Below are 8,854 nucleotides of genomic sequence, written 5' to 3' on the forward strand. Positions count from 1 at the left end.
ATTCACCTCACTTAAGGAACTTTTTAGAAGAATTACCTTCCTCTTGAGATCAGAATGGGAGAAGTCAACCCTATTTGGAAAATCCCATTTTCTCTTTTCTAATAGGTGATGCATTTGACAATTTTGGAGGCTTGTGGGAAGGGGGGGAACAGTAACCTCCAGAGTCTCAGATGTCTTTGGATAAATGTCCACCATTCCCTCCATGAGGCTGTCTCCAGTTAGAGAGCAAAGTTCTCTACAAGGTCCCCTATACATGCTGTTGTGTAAGAGGAAGACTCTCTTACACTCACTCTGGCCTTTTTCCCTCTGCTCCAGAAAGGAGGAGGAGGGCTTGTTGATATGAAAACCCCGTGTGGTGCTCCAATATGAATGGCTGGCATAAAGTTGATCCTTGGAGAGGCAGGAAGAGGATCCAAAGAGAAGATTTCCTGGGGACATGATTCTATCCGTTTGGTGCCAGAACCATGAGTCTGAGAGAAGGCCACTTTGACTCTGGTGACAGTTTCCTCATGCCTGGCTAAAGTGGACTTCACTCTGTCATTTCTCTGTCCTTTCTCATTAGGAATGAAAACCTGGTTATGTTTTTGGTGATTAGCTTGTGAAACCCAGAAATAAAAACCTCTTCTCTCTATGGGGAGCTGACCTAGGGGCTGATCTCAGGAAGATGAGACTGAAGCACTTTGAAGGTGAAGAAAACGATGGTTAAAGGTGGCACAAAAGATCTCAGAGGTATATCAGCAGATTTTTCAGAACAGGAAAAAAAGCTAGAATTGGGAAATTAGAAATTTATTTATATTAAAACAAGGGCTGAATGGAGCCTATTAGTTTTCACTCCTAGGATCATAGGATGAGGGAAGACAGAGAACTAGAGGTAGAGAACCAATATCAAGGGCCACTCTATGAAAGGAATCTGTAACCTACACATGACCTACACATAGTAGATGCTCAATATGTATTTATAAGCAATGCTTCAATTTATTTCAGTGAGTATTTACTGAACATGTATTATGTGCTAAGTACTATCACAGGCACTGAGGATCCAGATTTGAGATATACAAGGATGAAGGAGCTGTAGAAGAGGAGTTCTTAAGAATATAATGTAACCTCCTATTTCAACAAAGCAAAGAAGATGGATAGAGGGATATCGCCAGCCTGGAGAATTAGTGAAGGATATTAGATATCATTGAGACACCTCAAGGATATCAAATATTTGTTGAGCAGAATAAGACACCTTTTAAGACACTGTAAAAAAAAAAAAGATGAATAAGAGAGTCCCAGGAAGCTTCCTATCTAGTGGAGAGACAAACATATACATACCCAACTGAATAGTGCAGCGGGTAAGTGCCATGATGGGACATGCACAATGTGATCAGAAATGGTGAGAAAGTTATGGTAAATTCTGCCTTTCTAGAAGGACATTGCAAGAGAAAGGACCTGCATGAGCAAAGGCAAAGAAGTGTGAGAGTATAGAGTGTTGGTGGAACTCTGAGCAATCAAGTAGCAGCAAAACCAGATCTTAAAAGTAGGGAAAGAGAAAGAGGGAGGGTAGAATTAATGAATATGTTGCTAATGGAGGAGATGCCATTTCTCTTTCTTTGTTGATAAATTACAATGCTCTCCCCAAAGGGGTTTGGGAGTTGAGGAGAGAGCATTGAATGTGACTGGTGAGTGGTTGCAAGAAGACTTGCAAGGGGTGGTTTGTCTGCAAGCACTAAACACCAGTCCAGTTTTGTTGCTCTCTGGGCTCTATGGGAGGATTTTTATGATATCAGATTATGGGGAGTAAATGCTGGATATGAAGACGAATTTAAAGACAGAGCTTCATATGCTGCTGATGGTTCTTCTAATATTTTTTAGAACTCAGAGAAAGAAGGAAGGGGAAAAGTGATGGCATCTGAATGCCAGCAAGAAACATGCCTTCTCCAAGGTGACCACCAAGGTGGCCACAACAGGAAACCATATGATTCTAGACTCAGTGATCAGGTGTCCCCAGCTATATGAGTTCGAAGGCATTGACATTGACTTTGGGTACCCAAGTCCTGGGCAAGCCCATCTGAGCACTAGCAATCCTTTACCATCCTCATCAAGGTAAAGAGCTGCAGGTGCATTCATATAACCCAGGACCTCTGAGGGTTTCCCACCCTTGACTGACTTCCATATCTGAAGAAAAGGGAAAAAGAAGATACAGGAATCAATGATTGTTGAAAATCTATGATGTACCAGACACTGCGGCGTGCACTGTGTATATGGGACTTTATTTGATACTCATAACATTCAATGGAAGTATGTATTTTATATCAAACCAGAGAGGAAACATAATCATAATTAGAAAGTAGTGGAGATCTCTGAAACTTCGAGGAAGAAGGGGAAAATATTATAGACAATTTAAGTTTCAAGCCTTAGCTGACTCACTCACGTAGCTCACACATATACCTGGTGAACACATACATTCTAGTACATGCAAGTTTTTTTCCTCTGTCAAATATTGGTATATTTTTAAGTTAAAATTTGGTCATTTATTAGCACTGTCTTTTTCCTACAATTATCACTAACTGTAATTATCAATACTGTCCTCGCTTGCAACAAAGAATATAGTGGCTTTTTAAATAATTTTTACACAGGACGGAGGCAAGGCGCCATGGCGCACATCACCATCAACCAGTATCTGCAGCAGGTCTACGAAGCGATCGACACCAGAGACGGGGCGTCCTGTGCGGAGCTCGTGTCCTTCAAGCACCCTCATGTTGCCAACCCGCGGCTCCAGCTGGCCTCACCAGAGGAGAAATGTCAACAAGTTTTGGAACCTCCTTATGATGAAATGTTTGCTGCTCATTTAAGGTGCACTTACACGGTGGGGAACCACGACTTCGTAGAGGCCTACAAATGCCAGACTGTCATCGTCCAATATCTTTTTCATCGGTGTTACTGTTCAGTTATATCTGGGGTTTAAGATCTTGAAACTTGGGGCCTGTTTTATTCATACCTTTAATTAGAAAGAAATGAAAACCTTTTGGAAGAGAAAATGGTGTAGCCTTTTCATTCAGGTGCTTACATTTAGCACAGGCCTGAAGGCTGCCCTCCAGCTACCTGGGCGGTGACAGGGGTCAGGAAGAACACGGGTTACGACTCAGGCTTTTCCTTAATTCTGTTGTAAGGATAGTATTTCCTTTAAAGCATTAAGTCTCGTTACAGGCACTGAGTAGTACCTTTGGTGACACACAAGAACTCTGAAATCCAGGCATAGGGACAAGAAGACACGCATCATCCTTTGATTGTGGTCTCTAATGACCTTGACCGAGCCAGTTTCTGACCTAAGCCATTTAAGTGATATCTCCCAGCTAAGGCCTCAATCAACGAATGTCCTAGGTTTTATATGTATCTCTAGGTTTTTAGTTTGCTTCTTTTTTAACCTTGTTTAAAGATACAAAGGAGAGTAGGTTACTAACTAGGTTACTAATTTAGGAATTCTGTAATCAAGGAAATAAACTTTATACTACAGGCTCTAAAACATATTATGCGTAACTCATCATCTGGGTTCAGAGAAACCAAATGTTTGAAGTTGCCCATTAAAAAATCTTAGCCTCTTACCTTGGAGAATGTGTGTATGAAATAAATATACTTACTATACCAATGTCTAATGACAATAAATAAATAAATAAATAAATAAATAAATAATTTTTACACAAATAGTTTATTGTCAAGTTGGCTTCCATATAACACACAGTGCTCATCCCCACAAGTGCCCTCCTCCATGCCCATCACTCCCCTTCCCCTCTCCCCCATACTCATCAGTCCTCAGTTTGAACTCAACATTCAAGAGTCTCTCATGGTTTGCCTCCTTCCCTCTCCCCCACTATTACCCACCTTCTTCTCCCCCACGGTCCTCCGTTAAGTTCCTCTTACTCCTCTTATACGTGCAATCATATGGTAGCTATCCTTCTCTGCCTGACTCATTTTGCTCAGCATAACACCCTCAAGGTCCATCCATGTTGCTACACATGGCCGGATTTCACTCTTTCTCATTGCCATGTAGTATTCCATCGTATAGATAAACCACATCTTCTTGATCCATTTGTCCATTGATGGACACTTAGGCTCTTTCCATGTTTTGGCTATTGTTGTGTGCTGCTATGAACATTGGGGTCCATGTGCCCCTATGCATCAGCACTCCTGTATCCCTTGGGTAAATTCCTAGCAGTGCTATTCCTGGCTCAAAGGGGAGTTCTATTGTTAATTTCCTGAGGAACCTCCACACTGTTTTCCAGAGGGTGTGTACCAGTTTACATTCCCACCAACAGTGTAGGAGGGTGCCCGTTTCTCCACATCCTCGCCAGCATCTACAGTTCTCTGATTTGCTCATTTTAGCCACTTTGACAAGCATGAGGTGGTATCTCAGTGTGGTTTTGATTTGTATTTCTCTGATGAGGAGGGATGCTGAGCATCGTTTCATGTGTCTGTTGGCCATCTGGATGTCCTCTTTGGAGAAGTGTCTGTTCACATCTTCTGCCCATTTCTTCACTGGATTGTTTGTTTCTTGGGCGTGGAGTTTGGTGAGTTCCTTATAGATTTTGGATACTAGCCCTTTATCTGATATGTCATTTGCAACTATCTTTTCCCATTCCGTTGGTTGCTGTTAGTTTTGTGGATTGTTTCCTTTGCCGTGCAGAAGCTTTTAATCTTGATGAGGTCCCAATAGTTCATTCTTGCTCTTGATTCCCTTGCCTTTGGGGATGTGTCAAGTAAGAAGTTGCTGCGGTGGAAGTCAAGGAGGTTGTTTCCTGCTTTCTCCTCTAGGCTTTTGATGGTTTCATGTCTCACGTTCAGATCCTTTATCCATTTTGAGTTTATTTTTGTGTATGGTGTGAGAAATTGATCTAGTTTCATTCTTCTGCATGTTGCTGTCCAATTCTTCAAATACCATCTGTTAAAGAGGCTGCCTTTTTTCCATTGGATACTCTTTCCTACTTTTTCAAAGATTAGTTGGCTGTATATTTTTGGGTCCAGATCTGAGTTCTCAATTCTATTCCATTGGTGTATGTGTCTGTTTTGGTGCCAATACCATACTGTCTTGATGATGACAGCTTTGTAGTCGAGTCTAAAGTCTGGGATGGTGATACCTCCCGTTTTGGTTTTCTTCTTCAATATTACTTTGGCTATTCGGGATCTTTTTTGGTTCCATACAAATTTTAGGATAGTTTGTTCTAGTTTTGAGAAGTATGCTTGTGCAATTTTCATTGGGATTGCATTGAATGTGTAGATTGCTTTGGGTAGGAATGACATTTTAACTATATTTATTCTTCCTATCCATGAACATGTAATGTTTTTCCATTTCTTTGTGTCTTCTTCAATTTCCTTCTGAAGTTTTCTATAGTTTTCATCATACACATCTCTTGTATCCTTGGTTAGGTTTATTCCTAGGTATTTTATGTTTTTTTGTGCAATTGTGAATGGGATCAGCTTCTTGATTTCTCTTTCTGTTGCTTCATTTTTGGTGTATAAGAATGCAACCGATTTCTGCACGTTGATTTTGTATCCTGCAACTTTGCTGAATTCTTGGATCAGTTCTAGTAGGCTTCTGGTGGAGTCTGTCAGGTTTTCTATGTAGAGTATCATGTCGTCTGCGAAAAGTGAAAGTTTGACTTCCTCTTTGCCATTTCTGATGCCTTTATTTCCTTTTGTTGTCTGATGGCTGATGCTAGGACTTCCAGCACTATGTTAAACAGCAGTGGTGAGAGTGGACATCTCTGTCGTGTTCCTGATCTCAGGGGGAAAGCTCTCAGTTTTTCCCCATTGAGGATGATGTTAGCTGAAGTCTTCTCATAGATGGCTTTTATTATGTTTAAGTAGGTTCCTTCTATCCCAACTTTCTCTAGAATCTTTATTAAGAAGGGATGCTGTATTTTGTCAAATGCTTTTTCTGCATCTATCGACAGGATCATATAGCTTTTATCTTTTCTTTTGTTGATGTGATGTATCACATTGATTGATTTGTGAATGTTGAGGCAGCACTGTAACCCAGGGATGAATCCCACTTGATCAGGGTGGATAATTCTTATTATGTGCTGTTGGATTCGATTTGCAAGTATCTTGTTGAGGATTTTTGCATCCGTATTCACCAAGGATATTGGCCTATAGTTCTCTCTCTCTCTCTCTCTCTCTCTTTTTTTTCTGGGTCTCTGTCTGGCTTGGGAATCAAAGTGATGCTGGCTTCATAAAATGAGTCCGGAAGCTTTCCTTCGATTTCTATTTTTTGGAATACTTTGAGAAGAATTGGTATTAATTCTGTTTTAAATGTCTGGTAGAATTCCCCAGGGAAGCCATTCCCCAGTGCTCTTATTTATTGGGAGATTTTTGATAACTGACTCTATTTCCTCACTAGTTATGGGTCTGTTCAGATTTTCTATCTCTTCCTGTGTGAATTTTGGTAGTGAGTGTGTGTTTAGGAATTTGTCCATTTCTTCTACGTTGTCCAACTTGTTGGCATATAATTTTTCATAGTATTCCCTGATAATTGCTTGTATTTCTGAGGGGTTGGTTGTAATAAGTCCATTTTCATTCAGGATTTTGTCAGTTTGGGTGCTCTCTCTTTTCTTTTTGAGAAGCCTGGCTAGAGGTTTGTCAATTTTGTTTATTTTTTCAAAAAACCAACTCTTGGTTTTATTGATCTGTTCAACTGTTTCTTTGGTCTCTATGTTGTTTATTTCTGCTCTAAATTTTACTATTTCTCTTCTTCTACTGGGTTTAGAGCATTCTTGTTGCTCTGCCTCTAGTTGCTTTAGGTGAGCTGTTAGATTTTGGACTTGTGCTTTTTCTAATTTTTTCAAATAGGCCTGGAGTGCAATGTACTTTCCTCTTAGGACTGCCTTTGCCGCCTCCCATAGAGTTTGGATTGTTTTGTTTCATTTTCATTTGTTTCCGTATTTTTTAAATTTCCTCTTTAATTGACTGATTGGCCCATTCATTGTTTAGTAGGGTGTTCTTTAACCTCCATGTTTGTGGAGGTTTTCTAGACTTCTTCCTGTGATTGATTTCAAGTTTCAAAACTTTATGATCTGAGAGTGTGCATTGTATGATCTCAATTATTTTATATTTATTGAGGGCTGCTTTATGTCCCAGTATGTGATCTATATAGGAGAATGTGCCATACGCACTTGAAAAGAAAGTAAATTCCCTGGCCTCAAGCTGTAGAGCTCTAAATATATCTGTCAGATCCATCTGATCCAATGTGTCTTTCAAGTCTGTTATTTCTTTAGTGATTTTCTGTCTGGTTGACCTACCCATTGCTGTAAGCAGAGTATTAAAGTCCCCTGGTAGTAGCACATTCTTATTTATAACCTTTTTCTGTTTGTGATTAATTGTTTTAAATATTTAGGTGCTTCCATATTCGGTGCATAGACATTTATGATTGTTAGTTCTTCCTGATGGATAGACCCTGTAATTTATTATGGAATGCCCTTCTTCATCACTTGTTATTGTCTTTAATTTAAAGTCCAGTTTGTCTGATATAAATATAGCTACTCCAGCTTTCTTTTGATTATCAGTAGCATGATTTATTTTTCTCCATCCCCTTACTTTTTATCTGAAGGTAACTTCCAGTCTAAGATGAGTTTCTTGTAGACAGCATATAGATGGATTTTGTTTTTTTTATCCATTCTGCTACCCTATGTCTTTTGATTGGAGCATTCAGCCCATTTACATTCAGTGTTATTATTGAAATATGTGGATTTAGAGTCTTTGTGTCTTTTGCGGGGTTCATCTCTGGTATCTTTGTTCCTTGCAACATTTCCTTCAGAGCGGCCCCCTCAGGATTTCTTGTGGGGCTGGTTTAGTGGTGACGAATTCTTTCAATTTCTGTTTATTTAGAAAGACTTTTCTCTCTCCTTCTATTTTGAATGACAGGCTTGCTGGATAGAGGATTCTTGGCTGCATATTTTTTCTGTTCATCACATCGAAGATCTTCTGCCATTCCTTTCTGGCCTGCCAAGTTTCAGTAGATAGGTCTGTCACCACTCTGATAGGCTTCCCTTTGTATGTTAAGACCCTTTTCTCCCTAGCTGCTTTCAAAAGTCTCTCTTTGTCCTTATATTTTTCCATTTTTACTATGATATGCCGTGCCGAATATCAATTCAAATTACATCTGCGGGGAGTCCTCTGAGCCTCTTGTATTTCAACATTTACTTCCTTCCCCAGGTTGGGGAAGTTCTTTGCTATTATTTGTTCCAGGACTCCTTCAGCACCTTTCCCTCTCTCTTCCTCTTCTGGGATTCCTATGATACGGATATTGTTGCGTTTGACCATGTCGCTGAGCTGTCGAACTCTTCTTTCATGTTCCTGGATCAGTTTGTCTCTTTTTTCTCAGTTTCCTCTTTTTCTATAATGGTGTCTTCTAAATCACTTATTCTCCTTTCTCCCTCTTCAATCCCTGCATTGGAGGCGTCTAATTTATTATGTATCTCATTTATTGCATTTTTAAATTCATCATGCCTATTTTTATTCTCTATGTTGTTTGTAGCCATAGTTTCTTTGATGTCCTCTATGCTTTGTTCAAGCCCAGTGATTAATTTTATGATTATTGTTCTAAAATCTTGTTCAGTTATGCTGCTTATATCTGTTTTGAGCAGTTCATTAGCTGTCAATTCTTCTTGGAATGTCTTTGGAGGAGAGCTCTTTCGTTTCGTCATTTTAGTTAGCTTTCTGTCTCTTGTTGGTTTTAAAGACTTGTTATGCTCTCTGCACCTGTGAGCGCTGCTGTACCCAAGAAGACTCTTTGACTGTCCAGGGCCTATCCTTTCGGAGAGTGTTTTTTGAATGGTATCTTTTGGTCTCTCTTGATTAGGCCTTGGTTATTTTATTT

Source organism: Hyaena hyaena, unplaced genomic scaffold (genome assembly GCF_003009895.1).
Source record: "Hyaena hyaena isolate Hyena2069 unplaced genomic scaffold, ASM300989v1 scaffold_993, whole genome shotgun sequence".
NCBI classification, from domain to species: domain Eukaryota; kingdom Metazoa; phylum Chordata; class Mammalia; order Carnivora; family Hyaenidae; genus Hyaena; species Hyaena hyaena.